The 27,021-nt window shown below is 36.3% G+C and overlaps 1 protein-coding gene across 2 annotated transcripts in view; it reads left to right on the plus strand.

Moving 5' to 3' along the window:
• The first annotated feature begins 17,756 nt into the window (after positions 1-17,756).
• The window catches only part of LOC119771469 (receptor-type tyrosine-protein phosphatase delta-like), a 601,694-nt gene continuing 592,429 nt past the window's right edge, over positions 17,757-27,021 (plus strand). For both annotated transcript variants that reach the window (XM_038267465.1, XM_038267464.1), the window contains exons 1-3: positions 17,757-17,951; positions 18,128-18,249; positions 18,347-18,382. The gene's annotated coding sequence lies outside the window, so the exon portion shown is untranslated. The remainder of the gene's footprint in view (positions 17,952-18,127; positions 18,250-18,346; positions 18,383-27,021) is intronic.

Consider the following 27,021-nt stretch of genomic DNA (forward strand, 5'->3'; position numbering starts at 1 on the left):
AACGCAATAAAGGATTTGAAGCATAGAGTTCAAAGCGATCAAAATGACATTTAGTTTTGGACTTAACTGTATGAGGTGCCCCCAGGGACATAAATCAGAATTAACTTGCATATACACATATTAAATTACACTCTTCCATATAATATACTGAAAACCTCACACAAACACTAGTAAAAAGCTCTCACATAAACTAGTGAAAACATTTACCTCTTATAAAATCTACTCAAAAGCTCTCATACAAAGTAGTGAGAACTGTTCATATAAACTGGTGAAAAGCTTTACCTTTCATACACACTACTAGAAAGCTTTCATATCCACTATTAAAAAGCTCTCATATACACTCCTAGAACGCTCTCATATATACTACTAGAACGCTCTCATATACACTATTAGAAAGCTCTCATATACACTATTAGAAAGCTCTCATATACACTACTAGAACGCTCTCATATATACTACTAGAACGCTCTCATATACACTATTAGAAAGCTCTCATATACACTATTAGAAAGCTCTCATATACACTACTAGAAAGCTCTCATATACACTATTAGAACGCTCTCATATACACTATTAGAACGCTCTCATATACACTATTAGAACGCTCTCATATACACTATTAGAATGCTCTCATATACACTATTAGAACGCTCTCATATACACTATTAGAAAGCTCTCATATACACTACTAGAATGCTCTCATATACACTATTAGAACGCTCTCATATACACTATTATAAAAGCTCTCATATACACTACTAGAAAGCTCTCATATACACTATTAGAACGCTCTCATACATGCTACTAGAAAGCTCTCATACATGCTACTAGAAAGCTCTCATTTACACTATTAGAACGCCTTCATACACGATACTAGAAAGCTCTCATACATGCTACTAGAAAGCTCTCATATACACTACTAGAAGGCTCTCAAACACGCTACTAGAAAGCTCTCATACACACTACTGAAAAGCTATTAGCGGATTTCAGTTGAAACGGAAGGTGTTTCAGTGAAACAGGAAGGACCGTCATTACACCGGAAGTTGTTTTAAACGGAGGTCATTCTGGCTAGCTCCGTACATTTTGTGCTATCTCCGGCCGAAATTGTATCAAATAAAATTATTGATTCATGCTCAGCTATCCGCTAAACAACTCACAGAAGCATGGGCATTAATCGACTTTATTTTTTATGTTTATGCTTCAACAGAGATCCTTTTCCGGTGTTGTGCGAAATTCTGTTCCCATGTGAAAATCTGTTCCACCTGTGTCGGGAGCGCGCCGCGCATTGCAGCCACAGAAGCGGATCTGATCATTTCCCAGGCCTTTCGGATCATTTCTTGGTTAAATAAAAAGTTGTAAAATTATACAAGGTTGAGACATTTAATTTAATCAGCCACTGTTGTTTACAAAATTGTAAAATAAAAAAAATAAATGCGGTTTTCTTATGCTGTTTTGTGTTGTTATTTTAAACGCCAAGAGAATCAGTCTCTTTCCAAGTTTTTTCACTTCAGCCTGACAGAAATAAAAGTCAAGTCACCAAATACCAAATTTGTATTTATAATTTTTTATTACTGATATAAGATGATGGGAAGTGTCTGATAGCAGTTCCATAATATGGAAACAAATTAATTTAGCTGCAAATCTTAAACTGTGTTTATTCATCTCTTCATCAACAACAAACCATCTGGATTCGGTGATATTTGAGCAATGTTTGCCTAAATTAAAGGAGGGGGACCATATATTTTAGCTTTCTAATAGTGTGTATGAAAGCTTTCCAGTAGTGTGTTTGAGAGCTTTCTAGTAGCGTGTATGAGAGCGTTCTAATAGTGTATATGAGAGCATTCTAGTAGTGTATATGAGAGCTTTCTAATAGTGTATATGAGAGCGTTCTAATAGTGTATATGAGAGCGTTCTAATAGTGTATATGAGAGTGTTCTAATAGTGTATATGAGAGCATTCTAGTAGTGTATATGAGAGCTTTCTAATAGTGTGTATGAGAGCGTTCTAATAGTGTATATGAGAGCGTTCTAATAGTGTATATGAGAGCTTTCTAGTAGTGTATATGAGAGCTTTCTAATAGTGTATATGAGAGCTTTCTAATAGTGTATATGAGAGCGTTCTAGTAGTGTATATGAGAGCGTTCTAGTAGTGTATATGAGAGATTTTTAATAGTGTATATGAAAGCTTTCTAGTAGTGTGTATGAAAGGTAAAGCTTTTCACCAGTTTATATGAACAGTTCTCACTACTTTGTATGAGAGCTTTTGAGTAGATTATATAAGAGGTAAATATTTTCACTAGTTTATGTGAGAGCTTTTACTAGTGTTTGTGTGAGGTTTTCAGTATATTATATGGAAGAGTGTAATTTAATATGTGTATATGCAAGTTAATTCTGATTTATGTTCCTGGGGGCACCTCATATAACTGAGTCACTTTTAAAAACTTCCTTTTGTTCATTTTTGAGCCACTGAGAGCTGAACTAACAGGTTTGCTCTATTGTCTTGCTTTTAAACCCACATGTGCTGGAGCATGAGGTCCCAAACTGATGACCAAACATTCAGCTTTAGTATTTTTGGAGCAAAAAATTAAATCATATAAACAGCCTGTCATACACATAACCATGATATACAAATAACCCTATGATTTCCCTTTCTAGTTACTTTTAGTTTTTGTGCCAGATTTAATTAAATGTATGCTTTAAAAAGTCATGCTTTAGTCTTGTTTGTCTGTAGAGTATTTTCCCATAGTATAGGGATCTCCAACATTACTGTTTTGATACAGGGCCATGTTCATTTGAGTAACTCTTCTTTTACCCTTTATAAAATCAGATTTGGAATACACCATATCTTTCAAAATGAAAAAAAGGTTTGGTCTGAAAGATATATTTGAGAAAACTGTAAGGTTACATATTTTTTAAAGTACTTTGATCAAATCTCTTACAAAAATATTAAATGCATGACTGAAGCATAGATCCTAAGGTATAATGTTACACAATGAATTGATTATTTTTCCATTTTTTCAGACAAACATTTTTACAGTATAAACTTTTTTTTTTGTCTAAGGCACTCTAAAATGGAGCACCTACTTGGCTTGTCCCATTTAGTCTGAGTCGTTTAAATAATTGATTAAGCTGAGTTATGTTGATGCAGTGCTAATGTCAGTCCAAATGTAGCATCAAAACTCTGCTCAGCAAATGCACTGGCCTTTTGATTATGGCTGTCTTCCTAATTCCAGATACTTTCATGATGTCTCGCTGTGTACCTTACACATCAAAATCAATCTACTCATCATACATAATTGCATATAAAGGCAGCAGCCCAAGATACTAGAAACATTGTGGTAATTGCTGCTCTAATAATGTTGTAAGATGTCTATGAAGCTGCCTCGGGCCAGTGGTTTCATCTGGTTGGAAAGTGTAGTGTTATGCAGCCAGTCAAAAGGCTGTAACTGCCATCTGGATGTCATGGTTGGTGGATAAACCATTCTTGTAATTGTCACGGTTTTGATAGTCTCTGTGGATATCCCTGTAAGTGCATGATTATAGTCTACTTTTGCCACTTAAATTACGTAACCATTTAGATTACATTAAGATAGAGCACTAAATTCTTACTCCCCTTTTAAACTAGTGAATATTTATAATGTAGTTATATTTTAATAACTACATTATAAACTTATATTTATAAAAATATCAGTTTTTACATTCTAGCTTTTCCCAACATGGAGAATGGCTATATAAAGCTTCAGATGTACACCTGGAATGTCTTCATTCCAATGTTACAGAATCAGTTTTGTTTTTGACAGCCATAATAGATTTAATCTTAGTCTTCAGGACGAAAACTACTATTAGCTTTAGTCACATTTTAGTCATTACGATATGTTATACTTTTAGACAGTATCACTCAAAAGGTTTTAGTCTAGTTTTAGTCAGTTTTATGTTGCACTTAAAAAAAGGTAACTTTTACAATTTCAAATAACAACCATATTCTTCACAACACTGACAGCTCTTGCCTAGATACTACAATTACTGGGTATAAGATGCTGCCATGCAGTTTATCATTGCTTTTGGGCAGAAAACTTTGATTTATAGAATTCAAATAAATATTTTTCATGAATTAATGCCCTATTTTATGCAAAAGTGTCTTACAAAAGTTGTAAAAATAGCAGATCTTGTTAAACACATCATATTGGTTTAAATAGTAGACAGACAAGTTGACAGCATTTACAATAAAGGAATGGTTAAGGACATACAAGGTTTCCAAATACTTCCTGATCTATTATGAATTATGCTTTACACACAGGTCATCAGACTTCAGTACTCCAGAAAAACAAAAATACTCTTTGCTCTGGCAATTTTTGGTTTATTACTTCAATTCAACCAAGTAACCATTTTTATTTAGTCTTGTCTCATCAACGAAAAAACCCAAACCCATGAGTCATCAAGTTTTCCTTATCATAAGTTCATAAGTTTTGTACGGAGCCCCTCTGATGACATGGTCAAAAAATTTTTTTAATTGTGGCCAAGAAGTAGTATTTCGTGGCCACGCAATAAGTATAACGTGCGCACGAAATACTACTTCGTGGCCACGCAATAAGTTTAACGTGCAAACGAAATACTATTTCGTGGCCACGCAATAAGTTTAACGTGCGAACGAAATACTTATTAATAATATTAATATCATTCCTGGACAACTGGGTAAGCAAATCGAGTGCGCCTTCTCTAAGGTCTAAGGCGCGCTCAATTTGCTTACCCAGTCGGTCTCCGCCAGTCACGTGACATTTGTTGCTAAGACGCCATTTTAGGTGGAAAAGGCGTAGTGTAAACAACCGCAGCATAGCTAAACGAAGGACTAAAGGCCCGTTTACATAGCAGCCTGTCCAAGATAAGTCATTACAGTTAACATAAGCCTGAAAACAGTGGCGGATTTATTGATATTATTAATAAGTATTTTGTGCGTTTGTTAAACTTTGTGCGCACGAAATACTACTTCGTGGCCACAATTAAACATTTTTTTTGTCCATGTCATCAGAGGGGCTTTGTAGTTTTGTAATGTCGTCATGGTTGACGAAAACAACACTGTTGATAATATATCATTTTACTGAAACAGATATTTACTGAATATAGTTTATAAGTGAGTAAAGCCAGGGGTGATTTACCAAATAAAACTGACCTAGCAATTTGCGGGATCAAGTCCTAGCATACCCTAAAATTTATTGGAACCACTTGTGTAAATAAAGACATTATATTACTGAGTGAGGTATGAATGCTTATGCATTCCCACTTATTGTTGTTCACTTTAAATTTTTCTGACTCTAACTAGTCCCGCAGTTTTCAACCGATTTCAACAATTTTGGTATCAAAATGTTCAGCTCGTTGAGGAGAATTCTGCTATGTCTTTTGGTAAAGATATTTTTTGTAGTTTTCGCGATATTCAACTTTTTCTGCAATTTTTTTGTCCCATTGAAATGCATTTAGAATTCTTAGATTTCAGCAAACTTCAGCTAAAGCTTCATCGTCTTTGACCTTTAACTACTTCAGCATACTTTCAGCTAGAAACACCATTCAACTTTTAAAATGTTTCTGTGTCTTTCTGCTATTACTGTTTAACTTGGCTTTTTGCTAACTTTTACAGTTTTGCTTCAGTGAAGCTTCAAACGTTAAAAGAAAATTTTAAGATTTTCAGATTTATAATGGAAGTCTATGGACGGAATTCTTCAACTGCTAGAGTGCGTGCTCTAGCTTTTGAGCTGTTCTGGTTTTTCCGAACAAATTCTTCTCAGTCCCTCATTTTTAACTCAATTGAAATAAATTATACATCAACACGTAGGGATTTTTGTCAGGATTCAGGAAATGTAACCCTCATTTGTGTGGCATTTACGGTTTTCCGACAGTTTGGCCCAGACCATGAAGAAGTCCACACTTCCCCAATAGAAATCCAATGAGAGATTTTCCAAAAATCACAGACAAAATCCAAAACGATACATATTTTCGTATCGCTCCCATTTATTAACTATTTGATGTACTAACATGAAACTTGGTATAGAACATCTTCAGAACCTTCTAGCACTCACATGGAAGGAATTTCTTCAATATCATTTATGGTTTAGCTGTTTAGCTGACTTGTTCGGGCATAGGAAAATGCTGATTCTGAGAAAAATCCTCAAACTCAGAAAAAACAAATTTTTACATCGTCACCGTGGCCAAATAGTTTTTAGTAGAAACATGAAAGTTGGCACAGTTGAAGCCGAAAGATGGCTGACGCCAACAGTGAAAGAATTTTTTGATTACCTTTTACAGTTTGGGCTCAACACTCGTTTGTTCGGAGAGAAAGTTTTGCTTTTGACAGCTCAGCTCTACCATGGAACTCCATGTTATTTAATGAGACCAGCAGGTGTGACAAACCTTTTTATTTCTCCTTCCCATTAAGGCTGTGAATGAGCTACAGCCATGAATGTTACCCCAATTGGAGACAAAGGATAGCTCTCGCTTAGACTCAAAGAATTTTCTAGATACCAGTTACGGTTTGTCTTCAGCACTCGTTTGTTTGGAGCCGATTTTCCCATTCAAAAAAGCCTAAGAGGAAAGGAACGAAAGTGAAGCGCTTTTCTCTCTTTCACTGACAGGCTCATTAAGCGTTGTCAAGGTAACCGAGCTTCAAAGGGATTTTACCTCTGCCACTTTAAACAGCACATTTTAATCTAATGGAGGGAGACAAGACTGATTTAACATTAGGAAGTGGATACAATATGACTACTGGCCATGACCCTTCCCTTCACACGCAACCCTGATAGACTTTCAAAATAAGATGCCGGGGACCCTACAAAATAAAAGCCTCTACATTAAACTCATATTTTTTTCCCAGCATATGGCTGAACATTATAACCCAAACTCAACCACTTTTTAAAAATTAGACTCTAGGGGGCTCTTCAAAACACACCCCACAGCAAATTTCAAAATAAAAGCCTCCCATTGCCACTTCATCTACTGCCCTAATAACAGGCGAAAAGAGTGATTTAACGATTGGAAGTCATCAAGTATCATTGCTGGGTCTGACCCTTTTCTCAACACACAACCCCGCTTTCAAAATAAGACTCCAGTGACCCTACAAAATAAAAGCCTCCATGTTATACTCGCCTATTAATTGATGCAAATGGCTCAGCATTATGACCCAAACTCTCGAGCTTGATTCTATTAGACTCTAGGGACGTTTTCACAACATACCCCAGAGCGAATTTCACAATAAAAGTCTCCCATTTATGCTCTAATACAGCATCTATTCACCCAATAACATGGAAAACCAATGATTTCATATTTAGAAATGGATTCTATATCACTGCTGGGCATGACCCTTCCCTTGAAACACATCCATGATAGACTTTCAAAATAAGACTAAAGGGACCCTACAAAATAAAAGCCTCTTCCTTACGCACACTCATTTATTGTGCTGTATGGCTTGTAGTTATGACCCAAAGTCAACCAATTTCTTCAAATTTCACTACCAAGGCCTGTTGACCACACACCCCTGTTTACATTTCTTAATAAGGCTCTAAGATTTACACTGTAATAAAGCATCTGCTAACCTCGTAACATGCAGCCCAAGCCTGCCAACGGTGCTTTCATCACCACAGCGGCTCGTATCATGCAGGTTAGTTTTTAGATAAATTCAACTCCTTAAGTGGTATTAGCTCTCTTTCTATAAGCTTCTCTCTGTGTCCTTCCTCTGCTTCTCATGGTCAGTCTTGCACATAGGTTTTTAGATTTTCAATCCTCTAAGGATGACACTGTTTTCTTTATGCTTATGAACCGACACATTTTAAATCATTTCAAATTGTTTTGCCAAGTCTTGACATTTCCACAGTTTCAAAATTTTGATACTTATTCAATACCATCTTCCTCAACATTTTACTTCCCATCCTTGAGCTACTAATTTTTTCTTCAACCAGCTAAGATTCAAGTTTTTCTTTGTAATTTATTTTCTGATTCAGCTAATTTAATACTTTTCAGCCTATGCTGAGAACTTTGGCTTCACTCTGCTCTCTTTCTGGACATGAATTAAGCTTTTCTGTTTGCTGCTAATTCATAAAACACCTCAAAAGTTTCTGGAAAGTAGGTAAACCCCCCTTCAAAATTTCTTTAGAAATTTTTCTAGAAACTTGGGAGATATTATATTAAAAACCTCCTAGTGCACACATTAAAGACATTTTTTGATATCATGTATGCTTTGGCTGTGCAGCTTTTAAGATGAGTTTGTTTCTGCCATTTTACTGCCAAATGATTCTACCCTACAAAATCTTCAGATGATTCAATTGTTTTCTGCAGTTTGAAGTTTCTGATGACTTCCTATCACATTTTCATATGTTCTGCAGTTAATTTCAGCTTTTTTCATTCAGCAAAAGCATTTCCACTTTGATGTTTCTCCGAAACAGCCTTTTCTAGTTAAATCTGTCACCCATGATAATGAAGAAACACATATGGAATAACCTCTCCCAGGAAAACATATCATGGATTCCTAATTCTATCCTTTTAAAATGTAGAATATAACTTTGGTTCAGTTGCTTTGAGTTGTTGGGGATTCCTATCATTAACAGTTATTGACAAAGAGTTGTTTATTTTTTAAGCTTTGTATACATCCTAGAAATAATGCAAGATGGATGCAATGGAGGCTGGAAATTTCTGGCAGGGCTACCATGACATGGTCAGTCTTACTGCAAGACATGAGTCCTCAGCTGAGGACTTAAGCGACATGATTTCTAAGGACAGGGGAACTTCTGAGCAGTGTAATTATTTAGTTAGTTCACTTTGGTACTTGCCCTGCAAATTTGACTGTCAGAAAGATATTTCTTTAAAACAAGCAAAGTAATTTTTTTAGAAACCAGAATAAGTTAAAGGGCTCTCTGCCATTGTTTTATTGAGGGACATGACCAGCTAACCTATTTTCACTATTGCTTTTGCACCAGCAAAGGGATGTATTTAGCCTTCTCTCATATCTAAAGAACGATTGACAGCATTTTAAGGGCAATATTAATTTTCTTTCAAGCCATTTTTTCTGTTCATTCATTTAAGGTTCTTTCACCAACGTTGACCAGTGTTTGGGAAATACTTTAAGCAGACCTAACACAACAGTGGGAAATGCAAAAAAAAAAATAAATAAATTCATGGTATGAGGGGGGAAAATTTTAATGAGTCTGTTTTTCTCTATAACAGCAGTGATCACAAGTGGCACTGAAGTACTGTGGAGGCTTGGAACTGCACCCCTTGAAAAAAGTGTGAGCAAGAGAAAAGCTCCGAAGTCTCCCAGAATAATGCAGTGACTCATAAATATCACCTTGCCTCTGTGGACCAAAGCGAATACTGTATCAGATACAAAGTACCCAGCAAAGCTTCACCCACTCAGCTTTTATTTATATTGCATTTGGCAGCATCCCAGCTGTATAGGTTTATTTAAGTCTTGTACTAAAAATGCAAATACTGCTATCAAAGAACAATCATATTTGCTCTGTCTTTTTTTTTCTGTCCCAGTGTTTCAACGTCACATTCAACACTGACAATTAGTTACTTTTCTTGAAATACAAACCCTGCAACTACATCTGTCAGTGTTTCTAGCAAGCCTCCAACTCCTTATGAACACTAATATTTGACACCAACATTTGCTCACATTCTGCATTTTGAAATAGCTTAAGCTCACTGGATGAAGAGAATATGTTAACATCAGTTGTTAGTCAACACATGATTAAGCTTTAATCTAACTTACACCTTTCCACCTGTTACTCCGCACTGGAAGGTTAATCTCTGCCCCAGTCTTACGTCTTTTCAGCCTAAAGGTTTTCTTACAGTATTCTCTCTGAATTTAGCTCCATCAATCTCCTCATCAGCTTTTATTAACTTCCCGATCCATGTTATAGAAACGATCCAACAGCAGAAGTTCACAGCATTTTCTATTTGGAAGGCCAAATAGAAATTTGTTTTTTTAGATCAAAATTAAACCTTTTTATTAAAACCATGCCCTTTTACAACACATGTTTGATAAGGAGTTAACCGTTAAACAGAAGTTTTAGGAAAACCCAGTAGGTTGCATTGAGTCATTGACATGCATAATTCCCTTCATGTAGAAACAATGGAGAGTCTCTCTACTTATACCAAATATGCATATAAAGAGTCCCCTTTAGCAGGAAGAAATCTGCAGCAGAATCATGCTCGGGTTAAAAGGGCTTCTGTCAGGACCGACTGGTTGTTTGAGCATCAGACCATATAAAACAAAAGGAACATGGAGGCACTTTATATGTACTTTATATGTGAGAGAAAAATGTAAAAGGTAATTTTAAGTAGTAGGCGTTATAATGGCTGTATCTAGGCAATAAACATAACTAAGCAGATTAATGCTCAACCATGATGTAGGTCTAGAATATGAAAGAGAGCATATCACAGTAAATTCTAAGCCAGTAGCTAAGTTTATGAGGTAGACGGAACAATGAGGTTTATGAGGTAGACAGCGTAAGAAAGGACAAAGTGGATCATCTATAGAGCTGGCAGGGGCAGGCATGCCAATGATCCCCTCCAGGATGCTATAGCAAAGCTATATAGAAAGCAGTCCAGATTTAAATACTATGAAGGACAAATAAAAGAAGTCCCTAAGCTCAAATTGGTGTCTTGGTAAAATGTTCACAACTGCAGTTGTTTGTCTTTGTGAGTATGCAAGTAAACTTTATTTGTATAGCTCATTTTAGACAAAGAGTCACAAAGCGCTTTGCAGAGATAAAAACTTAAGAACATATACAAGATTAGAAAATACCAAGTATAAAGCAATAATTGTTGCCCTCAGTGACATCTAATCACCAAAAAATAAATAAATAAAGACTTGATAGTCAATCAACAGGTGACAGTGGAGCTCACTGGAAGCTATGGTAATGAAATCTTCATGAGGCATAACATCTCCACAAAAGGTCAAGAGCACTTTTGTAATGCTGCTATCTTGCTAACCTTCAACGACGAAGATAAAGGTTACCCTATTCAACTCAACTGATGATCTGATAAGTGGCTACCAGTATGCTTATGGAGCCCCTTTATCAACCTAAAGTTTAATTTAGCAATTTCGGGGCTTTTACTCTTTACTTCTGTATTGCTGATTTACTTTTGCTCATTATTTCCAGAGTTTAAATCTGAACATCCCTTTCAGCAAATGTTTTAGAGAAAAATAACAGTTTTCAAGTTCTAGAATGTATAGTCAGAATTTCCAGGAAATCTTAATTGAGCCAAGTGCAAAAATAGTATCTTTGTTTTTTCAGTATCATGGAGAGCCATTTCATTCAAATTGCCATTAAATATTCTATTAAATAAATAAATGTCCCCATGAAATAAAACAAATAAATATGTTAAAATATTTTTATCTTATTATATTTCAAGATTTTTTATATATTCAGATTTACTAATCACCTAATTCATTTATTTATTTCATAATGGATTATTATTTTGTAATGCTTTTATTTTGTAAAGCTACTTTAAATATTCAGTGGCTCTTAGTTTTTAACTCTGTTTTTTATTTTAAGCTCCTTTTATTGTCTGCTCTTATAAATGGGCGGGTGGGGTTATTAGTCGGACGGCGCTGGCAAGATTTCAGTGACTCAGAAGTGAAACAGAAGCTAGATTGCAAAATATCGAAGACGAAAAACTTGATGCCAATATTTTGGCAGCATAATGCAGAATGCTGCTGATCTTTATAGATACATTCAACAGATTTACGTCGTCTGATAATAGAAGCATCTCAGACATAATGAAAGAATATCACTCGTCGGTGCCTGATCTCTCCCAGAAATGGGACTTTTTCTCGGCTTTAGATTTATACATCTCTTCATATTGATCTTATGATATATAATGTTTAATCTAAAGAAACAAAGAACTAAAATGCAGATACAGTGTAATCATATTTTGCCGGACTGCTTTGAGCATACCAGATGATGATGTCAGGCAAGCAGTTTAACAGAGAGAATGTAAAAAGTATCCAATATGCTTAGAAAAGTCATTTTATATTTTATTTAACATGCAGTTCTGCATTCTTTGGCGATTTGAGTGTATAAATAGGTATTTTGTGTATTATATTACATTATTTATGGCTACCTGGATGAATATCTGCTTAGACATGCGCAACTGAGCTGATTATACGGATTGTGCTTCCGGAACGGGTTGGTTATTGAAAACACAAAACAGAGGTCAGCAAGAGGGAATCCTTTGATTTGATTGGTCATCATTCTTGGAGCATCTCAGTTTCTGCAAAGCAGATGCGCTTTGCTAATCCTAACCAGCGCTGCCTGACAGATAAAACTCTGCCTTCTTATTTGAATATAAGAACATAAAAAAATCAGCTTAAAATAAAAAAATGGAGCAAGAAATAAAAGTCACTGAATACGTTAAGTAGCTTTACAAAATAAGTGTCACAAAATAATACTCCATTATAAAATAAATACATAACTAACTAAATAAATAACATAATAAATCTTGAAATATAATCAAATTATAATTTTTTTTTAAATTATTAAATTATTTTAACTAGGGCTGAAACACTAATTGGATTCATCATGATTAATTGATTATTGAATTAAACATTAACTACTTTAGTAATCGGTTAATCATTATGAGCAGTAATTAAACCGAAATTGTAAAGAACGATTCTGCCGGTGGAAAAGAGGCACCAAAGACAAATGTCCTCAACAGTCTGTTTTGCAGAACTTTGGTTTCAGAAAATAGCTACCAGGTCCACTTAGGCTTTGATGTCTTTAGATCCTAGTCCTTAGCATGTGTCCTTCCATGGAAAGGAGAGGAGTGAAAGAACGCGTGTTTCTAAGTCGCTTGTGGAGAAATGCCCTGGCTCGTGAGCAGCGAGGAAACAGGAAGCGATTCTTGTTGGATGGAAGAAGGAATAGTGAAAACAAACAAGACTGGAATAGAGTCAAAAAATGAGGAAAAGTGGAAAAACCAGAGATCAACTGAAGGGGAGTCTAGCATAGAACAATGAATTTGTTAACAATCTACAAATTCCACAGGAAAACAAAATGAATATAAAGTCATATTCAAACTAGTTAATCAGAGAGATTTGGCAAATTGGAATCCAGTGCAGTTAACAAAAACGATAAACTTGTAGGATAAGTCAGAAGTGCATAAATCCTGTATAATGGAGACCTGTTAATAAACTGCAGAGACAGTCCTGAAGAAGGCAAAGCATGGATTAATAAGCTTCAGGGGAGAAGAATTCAGTGCAGCTTGGTGGAGAACAAAAGAATAAGCAGGGGAGTCATTGGAGCAGTACTTATAAAAGTAACTGACAAAGAAATTCTTGGAAAAATAAGTGCAAAAGTAATAGATGCGAAACAGTTAAAAACAACAAAAAAATTGAGAAAGGTGTGACAGCTTATCTGTACGGATCAAATTTGAAGAAGAGCAGTTACCGAGTAAAGTTTTCCTTGGATATATGAGCTACAATTTCAAAATGTATAATCCTCTGCCTCTGAGATGTTTTAATGCCAGAAATTTGGTCACATAGCAGCAGTATGTAAGGGCAAACAAAGATGTGGAAGGGGTGCGGGACAGCACGAATATGAAAAGTGTGTTAAGAAAGTTAAAATTAAATGCTGTAACTGTGGTGGAGAACATACTGCTGCATATTGAGGTTGTGAAGTGAGCAAAAGATCTGAAGAGACAAGAAAAGTGAAAGTGGAGCTTGGAATAAGTTATGCTTTGGCTGCAAAAAGAATTCCATCCCAGTTAGAAATATACCACATCAACAGTGGCCCAAATTTGTAAAAAAAAGATCAAACGTCTGGAGTTCCCCAAAATTGGCGAAGACTCAATGATAGTTAAAAAGAAATATTTTGTAGTTTTTATGGTACTGTAGAAGTGATCAATTGCAGTGCTCAGATGACAGAAAACCGAAAAAATCAAAACAATAGTGAAAGCTGCAGGAAAGTACCTTGAAGTGAGAGATTTAAGCTCAGAAACAATTTAAAGTATGATGGGGAAATGAGCAGGACCATAAGAACCTGGAGAGACATTAGCATAAAGACAAATAGGTAATTATGAGGATGAATTTTATTATGTATTTCTTAATGTTGGGCTAAAACATACAGTTTGAAAAACTTTTATTTTTTTTATTTATCTGAGGGTGAGTCTGGTTTCCTGTTTCCTCCTTTAACTCCTTATCAGTTGTTGGTGGTAATGCACTTTAACTAGTTTGCCAACTGCCATAAAACACTACGAGAAGAGGAAGAGGTGTCCTTCTATGATGTGGTCTCTGGCCCAAGATAAGCCCCAAAAGAGACACAAGATATATATATATATATATATATATTTAGATCCAACATTTGCCACTTAATGTTAGGAAAAGCATCAAATGGGATGAAAGTGTGCTAATTAACAGAAATGTGACGATGAAAATTGTTTTGCTATCTTTTTACATTCAGTGTCTAATATTCAGGTTATGTTCCATTATTTCTTTTTAAAATATCAGTGCTGAATGTTTTTGTTTTAAGTACTTGAGGAAAATTTATCACAGGATTATGCAGGTAAACCACCAAAAATGGACTTAACCATAACCTGAATAGAGTAATGTTATGCCTGTTTGGTTTGTTAGCAAGATAGCTAAAATTAGCATAACAGCTGTAGCAGAAAAAAAAAAAAAAAATTGACAGGCATACTTATGCACTTATCTAAGGCTACGTTCACACTGCAGGGCTCGATGCACAATTCCGATTTTTTTGTAAAATCCAATTTTTTATGCGTTGCCGTTCATATTTCCAAATATATGCGACTTGTATGTGATCTCCTGTGTATACTGCATTCATACAGCTTAAGTGTCCCGCATGCGCAGTAGGGGATGCAATGACATCACAAGCCAGCATGCTTTGTGTTCACGGAAGTAAACATGGATGTAGTGCTGGAGCTCATCTAATGATCTTTCCAAACCTTAAAACCTCAATCTTTTCAAGATAGTTAAAAAAGATATTGCTCTCCGCATCATTATTCGCCATGGTGTTTGCTCTTTCCTTCTGTGTAGCAAGAAGCAGAATAGTGACCTATGTCGGTTACCAATGGCGTTCAGGTCGGATGAATGTGACCTGGCCGTTCAGACACAGGATGCATTTGAAAAGATCAGATTCGTATCGGATGCAGGACCACATAGCCAAGTGGCCTGGGTCGGACTGGAAAAAATCGGATCTTTGTTGTTCAGACAGACATGAAAAGATCAGATCCAGGTCGCATGTGGGCAAAAAAAATTGGATTTGGGTCACTTCAGGCTGCAGTGTGAACGTAGCAAAAAGAATAAAGAGTGCAAATGTTGAGTCAGCAGGTTACTCTCATGGTACCTGCCTGTGTGGTGGATTGGTAAGACTACTGAGTGGGAGAAATTGAACTGAGCATGCAGATATCATTTGCTTTTCCTTGAACACTCCCACAGTGGGAGTGACTTATTGTTGCTAATTAAAAGTACTCTTTACTTTAAATGCTGAGTATTTTTTCACACTGCAAATAACTGTTGAGATTCACACTGTTGATAACCTAGTAAAGTTAGCCTAAATATGTTAAGAATGGACAGCTGTTGGATTTTACACTGCACCAACTGCTTTGTCTTTGCATCTGGTATTAACCAACCAATAATCAACCAAGACAGACGTGCTTAATGCTTCTTCACAATTGGTGCTTGAGTTGCTTAAGTTAAATATCAACTTTAACATGGCTGATTATTACTTAATCAGTTTTGACAAAAAGGTGATGTTGTTTCATTTTTTCTCATAATGGTTTGTATTTTTTTGTCTGTCATGCAGAATCATATGGAAAACCTGTGAATTCTAACATTTTATTTACAAAAAACAACAGGAATCTGGAAGCGAAGAACTGCAGGAAGTCAGTTGAGCTTTCTGGTTGGTCTGAGGAGAGAAAAGAAGACTGATAAGGGAGGAGTTAGTTGATTACAATTGATGACTGATTGATTTGCTTACTTGAGGGATGAAGGGGTGGTAGCATGGATCTGTAGGGGTTTGATTCAATGGGCTTTGCAGAATCTGCCCCAGAGCTCCAGGAGAATATGGGGGAGATCCGACAGTGTTGGTACTTTCAAGAGATATTGTGCTGGAGAGCGGGCAGGCAGGTGATGAAGACTAAAAACTCCGTCAAACAGGTGAGACCTTTTCTAAGAAGATTGGGGACAAACAGGTTTACTGGTTGTCTGGAACAATAACACAATTCGCATTAAAAAACAATTCAAAAGAAGACATATTTTAACAAGAACAATATTCACAATTGGGGATTTGACTGGAATACCATCACAGTTAATCCTCCAGCAAAGAGAGACAGTTATCTTGATTGACAAATGTTCTCAGGTGTGCAGCACCTGAGAACATGGGTCAGCCCAGCCACCAGCAAAGATCCTCTCTGTGACAGAAAGCTGACTCACTACGGGTCCTTTTCAAGAAGCAGATCTACCAAAATCTCCAAGTTCTCTAAACCTGAAAACAGGGAAACTCTGACTTTTCAGTCATTTAGTCAGATTTTTGTAGTAATTTTATTGACCCACTATATATCATTTACTTGGCACATTAGGTTTTATAAACAAGCATTGCATATGCGTTTGACAAGGACCTTATTAAAGAATGATCAGCACAACAACTCAGTTGATAAGGCATGACATTACTTGTTTTTGGTTTCTTTTTATATGAGCAAGATGCAGATCATTTTATTTTTATTTAATTATACTTGCAGTACATGAAGAACTGGTGAAATTATTTTCAGATTACACGTAAATAGATTTCTCAATTCTGCGAGGGAAAAGGAATTACTTTACGGTTAGGATTTGGATTCACTCGATGGCACATCTATTGGCACAATCTGAAACCATTCTATGGGACTGAAAGCCACTTATAACGCCCATTTGTCTGCAAACAGACACTTTGTAAAAGAAGGCTGAATCATCAGGGGGAGGGATGCATGAGATGATCCACAGGTTCTATATATTAGAAGGTTTTTAGACTTCATTTTCACCTGCTGCTAGAAGATTTTACCTCAATAGATACATTGATCCACTAATATTCAAGAAATAGTCCTGTAATATTTTCACTGTAACAACAAACTAGCAAGCCATTTTGATACGTACTAATATTTTCTGAACATGTATTCCTGATATCTGAAAAAAAAAAAAAAAGATTTCTGTGTCTAAATGACCATTTCAAAAAATCTAGAATAAACATTCTGGATGACTAGAAATTAATTTCAGATCCCCATACTCCTAATATTACTGGTCAGCATTTCTATTATTTTAACTATGAAAAAAAAAAGTTTTTCAGATATCATGAATACACTTTCAGTTAAGCTGATAGATGTTGCAATGGCCATTTAAAATGTGTAAACATTTTTAGATATATAAAACTTTATTTTGTTTTGCTCGTTAATTTTCCTGTTGGAAGAATGTAGATTGACCCTGAGGTTCTGATGCCACTCCTCAGTGTACAGTACATTGGTTATTGCCTGGCCCCATAATACACATTTTCTTGCTACGCCTCTGCCTGATACAGTAAATTGAGAAGGAATATGCTATTGATCCCGGTCGCAGAATACATTTATATACATTTAAAAATATGTAGGCTAATTAAGCATCCTCTAAAAGGTAGATATAGCATTTGTTTTGGTGGGAAACAGCCGTCTCCATCAGCCTGGCCATCTAGCGGCTGATTAGGGTAGTGCAGCTCAGAGCGCAGCAGCATCCCGCGGCTCCTCTCCTCTCCCTTTCATCCTCCAGCAGCATCCGCGTCTCTATGAGTGTGTGCAGCTCGGGATGTGACAGTATGCTGGCTGCTGCGGTTCCATCGGAAAAAAAGAAAAAAAAATGAACAAAACTAAATAAGCTCAGCTCTCTCTCAGTTTTCCGTCTTTTTTGCTGCTCTTATTGTCTTTTGGCGACAGTGATAAAGAGAGCAGGTACACCTATTTGTCTGTTCCGCCAATTTCTCATGCGTTTTTTTTTATTTTTTCCTTCTTCCCTCCATCACAGCTGTAATGTCAACACTTTTCGGGGTGGGAAATGAGGGGATGGGTTGGACTCTCGTTTCTAACGGAATTTCTTGTGGGCTCTTTTGCTGTTATCTCTCTTTCAGTGAAGTCGGGGGGCCCTTTTTTTTGGAATTAGAACATAAGCATTGCTGTTTTTCTGACTTTGAGAGAGAAGAGAGAAGAGACTCCTCTGGAATTTCCCAAGGAATGTGTCCAGGCGACTCTGGTAAGTACATGTATAAAACTCTTTTTAACAAAAACAAGGGGGGGAAATGAATTTTAAAATAAAAACGCGCACTTTGTGCGTTGTGTTCTAATTTCAGTCACTGGGGCTTTATGTTCTCCTGCCAGGGTGCATCGTAAGTAACAGCTACTTTTTTTCTTTTATATTTTTGCACCAAAGATGTGGGCTGCTGTGCGTTTCTTTGGAACAGAGTGTTTAATTTTGTATTTTCTTTTAATGCATCTGGTCCTAATTGATTGCGCGTAATTAGTTGCAAGCATTGGCCTATTTGCCTCCTTCATGGCTTTTCGCAGACAACCTAAAAATTGTCTGGAATTGCTGTTGTAAGGGAAAGTTTGTTTGCTCTTTGTGGTCTGTAGAAAACAAGTCTAAACTCAGGTGATGCAGACTGTGGGTGGGCTGTGTGACTCACCTAGTTTGCTTATATTTCAGCTCTTATCTGACAGGCTTTGATGCCAAATTTGACTGCTGATTGATCATAGGCTATAGTGTCACTAGTAGACTGCCTCTCTCTCTCTCTCTCTCTCTCTCTCTCTCTCTCTCTCTCTGGATTTAGCCTATTATTAGAAGCCAAGCAATTAATCTATTTAACTCCTGTTTTTCTTTCTTTTTTTTCTTTTTTTTTTTTTTGCTTGGGGTTTGTGGTTTTGTAGTATTATTTCTTTTACTTGTGTTAGGAAAAGAAAATCATCTAATGCATTGGATGGATAATAGCTGGTGCTGGGATGTCCAGCTGCAGTTAGTGAGAGCTGGTGTCATGCATGCTTTAGATGTTCCTTTTGTTCATGGTACTTAGATTAAACTTGCTGTTAATTACTCTTTAGCAATTGATGATACCCTAAGGGGTTAATTTGGTCATTAATTAAGCTATGTTAAGGCTGAAGGTTTATAAAATATGTTATTTAATAAAAGGATCTGAACACCACTAAGTCTTAAATACACCCCCTCTGTATGAGCTGGTTTTAGCTATTTAGGTAAATTAGAAAATGTTTGTGTCCCTGGAGGGCGTTTATTTTAAAAGTGGGCAATCTTGTACACTTTATTGTGTTTTTTTTTAGCTGTTTGACAGTCTAAATATCAACATAATTTAGCTCAAATCTATCAAGCATACAGCACCTGATTAATGCAGGGATAAATCCTTATGTGCTGGTCCCATTTTTAGTCTGATTGGTATTTATCTTTCACCTCGTACTATAAATTAAATAAATTCAGTTTTCAAGTCGCCGCTCTGGTGAGTTAACTTGACAGGCGCAGGTGCTGCCGTTGAATGACTATGAGTTATTATTGAAAATTGTGATTGATATTTGACCAACTCCGTTTTACAGCTGAAAAATGTTGAGCAACACTTTAGATAATGCTGTGTTGTTTCAAGCGCAGGTATGTAAATACTCTGTTGTAGTAACCACTCTAATTTTCCACTTATTTTTCTGTAAATTGATGTAATTGGTTTTACCATAGTGTTAAATACTGAAAAAAAGTGCGTTCATGGTGAATCAAATTCATTGTCATTGCGTTTTTGTTCAGGACTACTCGACTTTTGTGCAAAGCCTTTTTTGTGGTTTTAATGAATTTTTTTTTTTTCACAAATATATATTTATGTAGATATTCCACCTTAATATCCATGCTTTAAACCAAGTTGGACTAAGTAGTTTTAGCTCCATCGAAACTTGCATTACATTTGAACTGTTGGTACTTTTTAAAGACTTTTATTATCAACTCATGTCTCAATCAAGACTTTGCGTGGCATAAAATCAGCTTTGTTGGAGAATAAATGTCAAAGCCATTTCTATAAATATAAAGGGATCCTCAAAATGAAAGGAAGCTAACTGCTAGTCAGATTGGTGCCCTACATAGACATATTATCAGTTATGTTAAACGCAATGATCTCTTATGACAATGTTATTGTTTCATATCGGCCAATATAGTCCCATACTGCAGGAATAATATATATTTTTTCTGTTTTATTTTTAAATGGCAAACCTGTTAGCTTCCAATACCCTAATGGATTTCTTACAAAGTTTCTTCTAACAATTGTCTCCAACAGGAAAAAGACAACAAAGGACCTTAACTACTCACTGGAGACTGATTTTGACCTTACCATTAGCTGCTCTTTGTTTTAATGCATCCAGTCGAGAGTATATTTATATATATCCCAGTGAAGCTGATTTGTGCACACTCCACATGTGCCATTGATAATACTGAAAGCCATTATTCTAAAAGTCCTGTATTCAATTAAGTGATTTATAATTACGCGTTTTCTTAACACCAAAAACATACTTTTTTTTTTCTGAGATAATCTTTTATACATCCAGACAACAAGGGGTTAAATAGTCTCTGGCAGCCTATTTTGCTGAGGACTGATCATATGTATCCAATTACCCATTATTTTCAGTCATACTTTGCTTCTGAGAATGCAAAAAAAAAAAAGAAAATGCTCCTAAAAGGCGAGATAATGAACTGAAAAGTTTGTGTGCTTCAGTCTTTTTGTGGCAAGCCGAGCTGAAGAGTTGAAATTGCAAATGAGGCCCAAGGGCAGTGCACGCACAGCCAGACCCATATGTCTTCCCTGGCCAGTGTAGAGTGACAGAGGGTTAAGTGAGCATGACCATCGAGGAGAGGTAATAGCATTACAGTCTACCAGTCAGGAGGCAAAGCAAGAGACGGGCTACTGTTGCATTTCTAAAGGAAAGAAATGACAGCACAGGAAACTGATATGAGGACAGAAGCTCGGTCGGTGTTAAATTTCAAAAATGTTGCTTTGGTATTTGTGGTCAGCACTACAGATGTCTGTCTCTGTCTGTCATTAATATTGAAACACATTGATTATGTATTATGAAAAACAATGAATTTTTCAATGGAACACTGGCAGATCCTACCACAGCAGATGGATCTACTAAAAAGCTTAATCTTTTGCTCAGGACTGGAATTCTTTATTCATATTCACATTTAAAGGCACAACGTCATTTGCTGTTGATCAGTGAAGTGACGTCAAAGCTTTTTAGCTTTATACACTGTTGTATATTTCTGAGAGCGTAATGCAATTTTCCTTCTGTTCAAGTAATATTCTCTAAAAAGTTAATCAGCAAATCCACATTTATTACTGGTGGGACTTTGAGCAGAAGCTGTAAGATGATCTGGTTGTTCAGATTCATCCTCTGTGACCCTCAAGAACCCAAGCCATCAGAGTCTCTGCAAATCATGTTCTCTTGTTAATTAGGCCTTAATGTATGGGTGCTTAGGGGTTGATGGAATGCAGAATTAGCTTTAATTATGCCTTACAAACTTAATTCAGGTGACATAATCAGGGCAGCTGCTGAAATGACAAGAGGGCAGTCAGAGCACCTGATAATTGATTTATTAGAAATGTGTGAGACATTTTTCTGGCCTAAATAAATTCTTCTAACCGTCAAATATCAGATTTCAGATTTTTTTTACTGAATGGAAAAAAAAACTTCAATTACATGTTTATAAAAGATATCTTTGTAAACTACTTGCTGATCAAAGAGAAGAAAAAATAATTTCCCTCTCATAAATCTCTTGCTGTATTTCACTGCTCACTGCACATTTATCAAAAATTTTTCTATACCATATAATATTTGTCATGCAGTTTATGACGTACTATATAGAAATCATGTGTTGTATTCTTGCATGTGTAAAAACTGACCTGTAAAAAGGTAAAAAAGAAAAGGATAGATGCAGGCTATGTAGCATCATCCCTTTGTTTGTGATGAAAAGAACACCTTGGTTGTGGTCCAGGGTGCGGCAATCCTAGCCGCCCGCTCCCATGGGCTGCTTTATAATGAGGATACGCTGTCAGATAATTAGATACACCTGGCACAGGCATTTTCAGGAATTTTTGATTCATCCAAAAATAAATGCCTGTGCCTGCCAACATGAAAGCCAGGGGGAAAATCCCCCGCTGTCACATCGCCTCCCCTCTCACAGAGGCAATGTTTTATTTATTTATCCACATCTTAACATTCTTGGATAAGGCCAGGCTTCATGTTTTAATGGCTGAAGCATTTGATGTGGAAGTTTCTCGTCCTTCATGCTGAACTCATTCAGAAAGTGCCACTGTCCCTTCCTGTCCCTGAAACTGGATGGTCTGGTAGTGCTAAATATACCAGCTCCTACTTGCAGCACAACATAAGATGCATCTCATGTGTCAATTGTATGACAAAATGAATCAACGATTATGTCAGATAGCCTGAGGGTTAACAGGAAACAGGTGTGCAGATTTGTGGATATTAATCTGCACATAAAAGTTATAAGAAAATGAAAATGTATATATCATACAAACATAAGTCCCTAAAAAAGAAGTTTGGAGCTTCGTAGTTATTGCAGATTTGTCCAAGGTGACACTCTCAAACTAAATCAGTTTATATTGAGATTATTCTTTTTTTTTTCTATTCCTTTTCTCAACAATGGACAAAAAGTAGTTTGTAATATTCTACAGCTATCATTATAATTGACTATAGAGAAGCATTATATCAGTGGTTCCACTGGGACCGCCTGTGTTTTTTGCACCTACCTCTAGCAGTAAATTACATATTTCAGAAATCGAAAAACAATCTTCAATAAATTGCAAATGTACTGCTTTTTAAATTGTGATAATTAGAAGTTTAACTGTCCATTTCACTGTGTAACAGAATTCAACTTTGTTCTAATCCATGAAAAAAAAAAATCCTCTGAAAATGGGTCATTTACTCAATGAATTTCAACCACGCTCCTTATTAGTTACACTGCTATTCCACAGTGTAGTCTTATCCCGATATAATTTAACACTTAGAGTCTGATGTGATTTTCTGACTCTGTCTGCTTTAATCTTGTTTTTTCACCCTTAAGCATCTTTGGTCAGTTTAAATCAAACAGTAATCACATTTTTTATCCTCAAACAGGAAGTTATGGTTTCCAAACAACAAAAATAGGAGCGAATAAGGATAAAATGCAATGAATTTATCTCAAACAGGAATTGATTGAAATCTTTATATCAATTCCCCATCCAGGCTGTGCATCTAAATTGCTGTATGCTATTTGAATTAGCTTTCCTTTTTGCCATCGGTTATCATCTGAGTCACTCTGTTAAAGCACAGATGCTCAAATCCCCATCTGCTTTGACAAAAAAAATAAAATAAATTAAATTCCCTTGGAATGTGATGGAGTACAAATGGACTGTGTTCAGCTTATTTCAAGCTCAATAATTATTATTGTATTGGGTGATGTCTAGTTTTGTGGTAATCATGCAAATATATGCACCAGAACCCACAATCTACGAGGTGTTAGATTTTCAAGATAACAATTAAGGTTCTATAAAAAATGAGAATTTCCTGCAAAAATGTGTGTAAAGGCTGTAAAATTAATCTATAAACTGTAATCAGGCAGAAACAATCTAAAACTGACAGCTGAAGTATTGCTGAAATGTTTTGAATTACCAGAAAACAGAAATGCTTAATGCCTCTCTTGAATGATAGCAGAATGATGTTGAATGATGTTGAATAGCAACCCCCCCCCCCCCCCCCCCCCCCAAATCAAACAAATTAGCAGAAACATTAAAAAATCATAATCAAAGCCGAGAAGTGAGCTGAGCAGCAAAAAACAGTGATGAAATGTTTGGAAGTGGCAGAAAACAGAAATGCTTCACTGCTTTCCTAAAAACCTAGGCTAAACATGCTGAAGCTCATAGCAGAACCCTGGCGAAAACATTACAGGTGCTGGTCATAAAATTAGAATATCATGAAAAAGTAGATTGATTTCAGTAATTCCATTTAAAAAGTGAAACTTGTATATTATATTCATACATTACATACAAACTCATATATTTCAGATGTTTATTTTGTTTAATTTTGATGATTACAAATGACAACAAATGAAAATCTCAAATTCATCATATCAGAAAATTAGAATATTACTGAAGACCAATAAAAACAAAGGATTTATAGAAATGTTGGCCAACTGAAAAGTATGAACATGAAAAGTATGAGCATGTACAGCACTCAGTATTTAGTTGGGCCTCCTTTGGCCTGTATTACTGCAGCAATGCGGCGTGGCATGGAGTCGATCAGTCTGTGGCACTGCTCAGGTGTTATGATAGCCCAGGTTGCTCTAATAGTGGCTTTTAGCTCTTCTGAATTGTTGGGTCTGGTGTATTGCATCTTCTTCTTCACAATACCCCATAGATTTTCTATGGGGTTAAGGTCAGGAGAGTTTGCTGGCCAATTAAGAACAGGGATACCATGGTCCTTCAACCAGGTACTGGTAGCTTTGGCACTGTGTGCAGGTGCCAAGTCCTGTTGGAAAATGAAATCTGCATCTCCAAAAAGTTGGTCAGCTGCAGGAAGCATGAAGTGCTCTAAAACTTCCTGGTATGTGGCTGCGTTGACCCTGGACCTCAGAAAACACAATGGACCAACACCAGCAGATGACATGGCACCCCAAACCATCACTGACTGTGGAAACTTTACACTGGACTTCAAGCAACGTGGATGAAGTGCCTCTCTTCTTTTCCTCCAGACTCTGGGACCTTGATTTCCAAAGGAAATGCAAAATTTACTTTCATCAGAGAACATGACTTTGGACCACTCACCAGCAGTCCAGTCCTGTTTCTCTTTAGCCCAGGCAAGACGCTTCTGACGCTGTCTGTGGTTCAAGAGTGGCTTGACACAAGGAATGCGACAGCAGAAACCCATGTCTTTCATACGTCTGTGTGTGGTGGTTCTTGAAGCACTCACTCCAACTGCAGTCCACTCTTTGTGAATCTCCCCCACATTTTTGAATGGGTTTTGTTTCACAATCCTCTCCAGGGTGCGGTTATCTCTCTTGCTTGTACACTTTTTTCGACCACATCTTTTCTTTCCCTTCGCCTCTCTATTAATGTGCTTGGACACTGAGCTCTGTGAACAGCCAGCCTCTTTAGCGATGACCTTTTGTGTCTTGCCCTCCTTGTGCAAGGTGTCGATGGTCGTCTTTTGGACAACTGTCAAGTCAGCAGTCTTCCCCATGATTGTGTAGCCTATAGAACTAGACTGAAAGACCATTTAAAGGCTTTTGCAGGTGGTTTGAGTTAATTAGCTGATTAGAGTGTGGCACCAGGGGCCATCAATTTTGAACCTTTTCACAATATTCTAATTTTCTGATATGATGAATTTGAGATTTTCATTTGTTGTCATTTGTAATCATCAAAATTAAACAAAATAAACATCTGAAATATATGAGTTTGTATGTAATGTATGAATATAATATACAAGTTTCACTTTTTAAATGGAATTACTGAAATCAATCTACTTTTTCATGATATTCTAATTTTATGACCAGCACCTGTATGAGTTCCCATAAACCAGAAATGGTTAAATGCTTTCCTGCAAATTGGTGGAAAAACGCTGAAGTCAACAGTGGAAACCTTGCATAAATGCTATGTATTTGTATAAAACACAAAGGCTAAATGTATCCTCTTGAAAGATGGTGGAATAATGCGGCACTCGACAGCAGAAAACCTGCAAGAATCAAGTAAATTAGCAGAAATATAAAAGAATAATTGTGTATCTGGAAGCCAACTGAAGGCGAACTAAATAGGAAAACAATTGCTGAAACGTTGTTGATGCTTAATTTTATTCCTGAAAGGAGTAATAGTGTTGATCTTGTGATTAGAAACTTGCTTAAATGTGGTAAATTAGCAGAAAAGAGATACAGTATGCGTCACTACTTTCCTGAAAAAAATGGCGCAGATGAAGATGATAGCAGAAAACTTGCTGAAGCATTATGAGGTAGCAATAACCAAATAGTACACTTTGCTTCCCTAAAAAAGGCTGAAACCTTGCTGAAATGTTATGCATTTGTAAAAAATACAAAACCTAAATGCTGATCGTCCTGAAAGATGGTGGAAACTTGCAGAAACCAAATGTATTAGAAAAAAAGCATGCAACAACATTTTTCATATTCCTGTCATAGATTCCTCTTTTTCTCCCACCGTTGGCACAAACGCATCACATCATATTCAACAAATGTTTGTAATTTCAGTAAAGCCCCTGTCACACCTTGACGGTTTAGCCAGACGTACGAAAAATCTTGCAAAAAACGCTGGCATACGTTGGATAAGTAATGGGTCATTTTGTATAAAAATGGCGCAGTGATTAGCTCACACATGCAAGGAAGAGGCCTTAGTCCTCGATGTAACGGACCAAGGTTTAAATCCGAGCTGTGATCATACCAAGAAAGTAAAAAAAACAGGCCTGTCCAGGCCAGGCGGCAAAGTACTGCAGGTCAGGGCACTGTTCAGAAAAACGAGTCACTAGCGCTGTCAAAACCTCCAAGAAGGAAAAAAAAAAGTTTGGATAACAGCCGATTGATTGCGCAAGACTCCTAAAAAAAAAATAGGAAAAATATAGCTAGTAGTATTCATATTTTTATAAAATCTCTTCCTTTAAAAATCCTAGAAAATTATACAGCTCATTGCCAAACTTAAGAGAAGAATATTCTGTTCACAGACATCAGGCTTTAGCTGCTCTTGATGCTTTCACAGATGCCCAAGAAGAACATTAAACACCCATAGAATATACTATTGCTTGAAAATGATTGCTTTCATGTTTGTAATATTGCAGGCCTTTGACAAGACCCATCACCCTATAAACGGTTGACAACTTAGCCTTTGTTTTTAATATACCTTGCCCTGTCTTGTTGGACTTGCGCTTACCATAAAATCGCTAGGCACGAGTTATAGAAAAATACAAAAAGTGCAGCAGTGGTCAAAGTGTGAACAGT

The sequence above is a fragment of the Cyprinodon tularosa genome, unplaced genomic scaffold, assembly GCF_016077235.1.
Source record: "Cyprinodon tularosa strain WSP-4 unplaced genomic scaffold, ASM1607723v1 ctg674, whole genome shotgun sequence".
NCBI classification, from domain to species: Eukaryota; Metazoa; Chordata; class Actinopteri; order Cyprinodontiformes; family Cyprinodontidae; genus Cyprinodon; species Cyprinodon tularosa.